At 42.7% G+C, this 7315-nt stretch overlaps 1 pseudogene; it reads right to left on the bottom strand.

Moving 5' to 3' along the window:
• Nucleotides 1–5485: 5485 nt before the first annotated feature.
• On the bottom strand, nt 5486–7082 carry LOC119542958 (annotated as a pseudogene).
• Nucleotides 7083–7315: the final 233 nt, after the last annotated feature.

Here is a 7315-nt window from a genome sequence, read left to right as displayed (position 1 = left end):
TTTCCATTCATGTCTAAGTCGCTCTGCTTTATTCTTTAAACAAAGACTAGTTACTGTGGTGTCTGAAGTAACATATATTACATAATTTATGTGGCTGTGGGTCTTTCTTCTGAAATCTTTTGGCTTAAACTCCATTATTAGGCTTTTCATTTATTTTCCCAACAGGGAAGTTTTGTCAATCAGAACAGAATCACAGTACTGGCAAGAGCACAACTGGGCTTTCTCCTCTACATTCTAATTGGTTTTGTTAATTTTAAGATAAATTCTATGCCACGTTTGTTTTCAGGTGGTTTAGAAAGAAGTTCATCCAGTACTGATGCTTGCCGTTGAGGCTTGATGATCAAGGGGGTTCAGGAGTCGCAGCCATGATCGGAGTTGAGGGCAGGGATGTCGCCACCTGGGCCACCTGGACTCCTCCCCCTTCCCTTGCATGTGACCAGCAGGGCCGCTCCTTCTGGCTCTCCCATTGGCTGGCCATGGCCTTGGGACCCTCAATGCGCTGCTACAGCTTTCTTCCAGGAAACTGGCTCTCTTCAAAATGCCGTTTTGGAAGATACGTCTTTTAAAGTCATTTTACTATGATCAGAGCCAGTTTTCGTAGTGTAAGAGGAGATTAAGACAATTCTACAGGTGTTCTGATTTTAGACTGCAATAACTGGAAGCTCTCTTTCACACAGAGGTGCTCACGAAGGCTTCTCTTGTTCTCTTTGAATGGGTCTCCACCAGGTAATGATAATGTGCCAGACTTAACTAGTTGGGGCTGAGACAATTTGTGCTCACTAAGTATTACATTAGCTCCTTTGGGTGTCCCAGTCAACCTTGCCATTAGGTTGGGCCATGTGACTATTTCTGGCCAAGGGACCACGCTACCTCTGGGCTAAGACAGGTAAGATCAATCCTTCTCGTCCCTGCAGCAGTGACCTTGCTGAGATGGCAGCAACATGGGACAGAGGGAGCCTCAAACCCTCAGTCACCAGGTGGAAAAGAGTCACACCCACATGTGCATTGGACCTATTGTGCTGAGCCCCTGTGGTTCTGGGCTTCATCTGTTGAGGCAGCTAATGTTAACACCTTACCCTGATTAAAATGCTATGGAAGTGAAATATCACAGTTATATGTAAGAGGGAAAGATTAACCCAGCATTCAGTGTCTGGCTAACATTTATCTGCTAGTGGAAACCCCTGCAATCCTCGAATGTGAACCTATATTTTCTGCCTTGAAAACAAGGAGCAGACAGGATTACGTGACCTCAGTGGAGGGACAGCTCCCCTGATTCCCCCACCATGCTAGGCAGGAGACTCCTCATCTCCTCAATTCTCCACTCCCAGTTCCTCCATATAAGCTTTCCTTGTCAACTTCCTCTCCAAGGCTGTCTCCCTTTTTCTGTGCCTGCCTGTGCAGTTTGGATGTATTATGTCCCCCAAAACTCCATGCTCTTTGATGCAATCTTGTGGGGGCAGATGTATTAGTGTTGATTAGTTTGGAATCCTTTGATTGAGTGTTTCCATGGAGATGTGACTCAATCAACTGTGAGTGAAATGATTGGTTGGATAATTTCCATGGAGGTGTTACCCTGGCCATTCAGGGTGGGTGTTAATTGGATCACTGGGGTCATATAAAGGAGTTCACAGACCTCAGAGCAACTGACAGTGACATTTTGAAGAGGAGCTGCAACAGAGACAGACATTTTGAAGACAGCCATTGGAAGCTGATGCAGACATTTTGGAGAACACCATTTTGAAACAAAACCTGGGAGCAAGCAGACACCAGCCATGTGCCTTCTCAGCTAATGGGTTTTCTAGGTGCCATTGGCCTTTCTTCAGTGAAGGTACCCAATTGTTGATGCCTTACTTTGAGTGCTTAATGGCTGTAAGACTGTGACTTTGTAACCATATAAACCCTCTTTATAAAAGCGAATCCATTTCTGGTATTTTGTGAAACAGCAGCATTAGCAAACCGGAACACTGCCTGAAAACACTAGAGCAGGGACTTAGTCTGTGTTGTTACTGCCTAGTACTGTTCCTAAAACAGAGTAAGCAGTCAAGAAACCACTTCCAAAGGAGGGAAGGAATGTCCTTCTCTCTGCATGGTGGGGTTGGCACAGCTCCAATTAAATCCTCTATTATGGGAAGTTTGAGATCTCTGGTCTTTCCCCATTGCCAAAGCCAGCCTGGGCCATACAATTACAGAACAATTTCATGGAATTATATCTGTTTTCCATGTTTTCACCTCCAGGACATAAGGAGCTACACTAAACATCATTAACTTTATTTAATCACTCACTATGGATTTATTACTTATTGATCTATCTGAATGCATCTTGAATTACTTCATGATTTCATTTGCCCTTTCAATAAGCATTTATTAACTGATAACTATTGCCAATACTCTTCTTGGCACTGAGTGAAAAAGTAAACAAAAAGTCCCTGTCCTCATGGTGCTTCTTTACAGCAAAAGGTATCACCTTCCGCTAGACAAGTGACTGAACACAGAGCACATCAGGGGTGGTGCAAGCATGGAGGAGAACAGATGAGAGAAGAGGGCCAGAGAGGGTGTCTTCACAGAGCTGATGTTTCACACCATGAAGGAGAATGAAAGTCTCCTGTGGTTATCTAGAAGAAGGACATCCTAGGTAGAGAGAAGGAAAAGCGCACAAATCTTGCTTTTAAAATATATTTTTATATAGAACTTCATTTTATGAAGCACTACTCTCCTTTATTTGTCTAGGAACTATAACATCTACCTAGTGTCTCGCACAGTGAAATGCAAAATGTTAGCTCCCAATTATGCTTTTAGCCCAGCTGTTCTAAGATTTGATACAAAAGTGTGTGTATGCCCTATTTTTGTCTTTTTGAGGTCATGAATTTTCATAAGATCTCCTCCTGGTCCTCATCTTAAGACCAAAGCCCCTTTTCATTATAGAGGGGTCCTCATGGAAGGCCGACTCCACTCCCTGCCTGTTGACCTTAGTTATTCTTCCCCGCTTTTAGTTTTAGGGTTTTGTGCAAGAGAAATAATAATATCATATGCTTTATTTTCAATACTCAGCTATAAGTTTGCTTTCTGGGTCACCACTTATCATGGTGTTGAGTGCCTTAGGGAAAAATAAAACTAATTCCAACATTTCCTCTCATTAGCCACTGTCTTTATCAAGAAGTATTTCATTGCAAGGCATGGAAACCAATTTATCAATGTCTATATCAAAGTGTTCAACCGTGGGCCGTATTACTCCACCACAGGGACATTTGGAGATGCAAGGAGGGTGTTTTGAGTTGTGACAATGGTGAGGGATGCTCTGACATTTCATGTCTAGGAGCCAGTGATGCTACACATTCTACAAAGTAAAGAGCAGTCCTGCACAGCAAATAATTGTCCTTTTCAAGATGCTATTAGTGACCTGTTGAGAAATTCTAGTGCAGAGAAAGAGAGGTTTAACATAACTCAAGGAAAACTGAGCTGCCCTCTGCCCAGTCTCAGCACAGGATCCTGTTAAGAAAGCAATGCCAAGTGTGTACCTAAGAAGGTCTTAAAAAGTTAAATCTTTACTAAGACAACTTGAAGAGTTTCCAAAGGAGAATTGTGTGTAAATAAATGGTAAAACTTGGTAAAAATCCTTCCCAGGGTCTCAATCAGTATCTCAGTTGCTTTCATTCTTATTTTATTCTCTTAAAATATCTAGAACTTCTCCCCCAAACAAAAGATAGTTTTTATCTTTTACAATGGTAAAGGTAAGGGGGGTTGCCCAAGGCCACAAGATAAGCTTTTTTTTTTTTTAATTTATGAATCATCATTTTATTCTCCTGAGATATTATGCATAATCCATGATAAAACATGCAGGTAATACAAAGTCCAAAGGCTTGTCATGTCATATTTATGAAGTAAACACATGAAAAGTAAACTACATGATAACATTGTGGGGAGAAATCATGGTTTCATTTATTTTTCATAAGAGACAGTTTACAAGTGCATGATGTAAAAGCTTAAAAATCACCACCAAACTGTGCTAAGGATATTGCAAGAGATTATGCAAGGAGAAATCTGTGCAAATTCATCTTCTCACTCAGTATCAGTTGGTGGGGAGGACCCCAATATTATTTCTTTAAATAGGTCGCTTATATTCAGGCAAAATACATTTGAAATATTGAACAAGTAGACATCTGTCCCTTCTTTATGATCAAATAACAATGCCAATAAAGGAGATTCAACAGAAAAAACTGAGATGAAAAAAATCCAAATAGAAGTCAACACTGCTATTAAGATTTTTCTTTTAATATGCCATGAGATATCTTGATTGTATATTTTCTGAAGTACTTTTCCAGCTGCATCTTCCCAACCATTCCAGAAGATTTTGCCAGTTTTTTCAGTGCAATAAAAGGTTCTGGATATGGTTCTGTCCACCTTATCTTTTTTAAAGAAATATAATACTAATGACTTCGATGGTCATACATTCTTATCTAATAAAAAAAAAAAACATTTACAAATACCAGAAACCCTGTTTTGAAACATCTGCATTACTTTTGAACTGAATCAGCATTTTGTGGGTTTTAAAGAAGGCAGCAGTTTGAACTCATGACTGATGTGAAACACGTTTCTGCTGCAGGAAGGGGAAGAGAGAGAGACAATGCTGCATTTCTCCATTAACCCCAAAAGTGCTCAGTTCATAAAGTGATACATCAGAAACAAACATGCAATGGTTGTTATAAAATTTTTACTGCAATATAACAATGAAGTAAACAGTAATTAGACATCTACCAATTTTTTCCCAAAAAAACAAACAAACAAAATGTAAACAGGAAAATAACTCTGCCTATACTTGTACAGCTTCTCAAATCATGTTAGAAGGGTCTCATCACATTCAATGATCAAGAATTTTAAAATAGCACTAATTATTTTAATTTTAAGAAAAGGTACCCCTTCTTCCCCACCCTCATACCCCAGGTATTTAACATGAAAGAATGGGCTTCCTAACATATTAATTTCATACATATTTGAAGCAGCAACAATAACCATCAATAATTTGGCATTTCTGTTTACAGTTGCTCCAAAAATTTTCCCAATTTCACAAAGCCATTCTCCAGTGTTGCCAAGAAATAGAGACTGTAGATTCTAAGTAGCAAAGATTCTTTCTGAAACCAATGTTAAGTCAAAGAAATATAAAGCAAGGCATTACACTAAATTTCTGGATCTAGTACACTAAAAAGAGTGAAACCTAGGAAAAGTTACTTACTATTTTATAGAAGAAATAAAGACCTGCAAAAGCTGATTTTTGGTTGTATAATATTTTACACTGTGTGGATCTGCAGCATCTGCCAATAAGCAGACATGCACTGTATTTATCTCTGCCCTATGTCCTCGATCCCTCCCTCCCCACCCGCAACAATCTACTACCTTATACCAAATATTATGGATATGAGCCCAAATCACCCCAGACAATCCAGTGAACAAAGTTAGTGTAATGCACCGGTGTGAAGTGTGAGATAACAAAAAGTCCCTTTCAATCTTCATCAAAGTTCTGCTGTAGAAGAAAATTGGCAGCCAAATTCTCATTCTTCTCATAAGCAAAATATGCTTGTATCACAAGTCCTTCAGGAAATCCTAATGCCTTTAACTTTTCTATAGCTTCTTTTTCCTGAGGCATCACTTGAATGTAGTTCATATGACCACTTCCAGCTTCTGCAATTCCTCCACTGCCACCTCCACCCCCTCCTCCCTGACCACCAGCTTCTTGAACTGGTTCATTTAACATCTGAATAAAATGCTCCTGGTGTTGGCTAATTTGCTGAAGTAACTGAGGATTCTCTCGCCCTATCTGTTGTAGCAATGCTGGAAGCAGGGAAGGATTCTGTTGAATGAGTTGTCTCGTCTGTTGGAACTGAGGCTGATTTTGTAAAAATTCAAGCGGATGTCCTCCAGAACTTGTTGTTGACGTTGTTGCGGTTGTAGTTGCTGCTGCTGCAGCCACTGCTGAGACTGAGGAGCCCCAGTACTAGCCGCTTGAGGGGGGTCCACAACAGCCTGACTTTCTCTATCTCCAGGGATTCCCATCAAAAGGTACTCCACTGCTCTGTCAGGGTTGTTGAAACTGGCTCTCAGGGCTGCAATTACTTGCTCTCGTTCATAGTCCATTGACATGATCTCAGTTACCATATTCTTGTAAGACTGACCTGTCACAAGTGCACTTGTTGCATCTTCAAAAAGGTTTGACCGAGAAGAATCTCCTGATGTGCTGTCAGTTGATGTTGGGCTAGAAGCCACTGGTGTCTCTGCTGGCTTTTCTGCAGGTTTCTCCTGTTTAGTTGCACTAGCAGGTGCAGGTTCAGAAGATGCTGTTGGTGATGCTGGAGTAATGGGTGTAGGTGTGGAAGTGGGAGGCAAAGCTGGGGCAGGGGTTAGAGCCCCAGCCGTGGCTGCTGCTGCAGAGGGAGTGACTGTAGCAGCAGTGGCAGGATTTGATTGCTGAGTTGTAGCTGGTGCTGGTGCTGTCACTGCTTTTGGCTTTAGTCACCATAACCAACATAAAGTTTTTCTCATCAATTTTATATTCTTTGAGAGCAGTATCATCATTAAGGATTTTGCCTGCATAAATTAATTTTTGGCCTGCCACTGGAAAGGCATCTTTCCCCTTTTCAGGTTCAATGTTCTCTTTCAGTGCTTTCACTCGACCAACAAATGAATCGCGCCCGTGCCTCCCCTCATCTTCATCCTTTCTTTCGCTCACTCCTGCTGGTGCTCGCCGTCTCCTCCGGGTGGATGTCGCTCCTGAAGGTCTGCTGCCGGAGGGTCTTCAGGGTGACCCGCGTGGTGCCGCCGCGCTGCTCCGCCGCTGGGCGGGGGCTGTGGCCTGGCCGGGCCCCGGGGTCGCCGCGCTCCCTCACGCGCCCGGCCCCAGCCACCGGGTCTGCAGGGGGCGCGAGGGTCTCCGACGGACGAGCAGAGAATCCGCTAGCTCACCGCGGGGTGGTCGCCGCCATCATCGTGACTCGCCTAGGGGCACCCCCCCCCCCCAAGGTAAGCTTTTAAAACCCAAAGGCCAGGAGTACGGCAGTGTGTCCTGGAACTAGGAAGCCGCAGGCATCTACCATCTCCACTCTGCCCTTTCCAGCTCCACTCCTATCTTTCCCCCTCGGTGATCTGCTGGATTCCCAGTTTGGTTGCCCTGCATCCTCAGCCAGCCTTCCAGTTCTGCTCTCCCTAACTTTGGCTTGTCTTTGGCTCCAGAATGCCAGGTTGTCAACTCGGGATCTAACTTTACATGACCCTTCAGCTCCAGGGCCAACACATCTGACTGATTCATTGACTGTTTCCCAATTCCAGA

This window comes from Choloepus didactylus, chromosome 8, assembly GCF_015220235.1.
Source record: "Choloepus didactylus isolate mChoDid1 chromosome 8, mChoDid1.pri, whole genome shotgun sequence".
Classification (NCBI taxonomy): Eukaryota; Metazoa; Chordata; class Mammalia; order Pilosa; family Megalonychidae; genus Choloepus; species Choloepus didactylus.
This window is presented reverse-complemented; position numbering and strand designations above follow the sequence as displayed.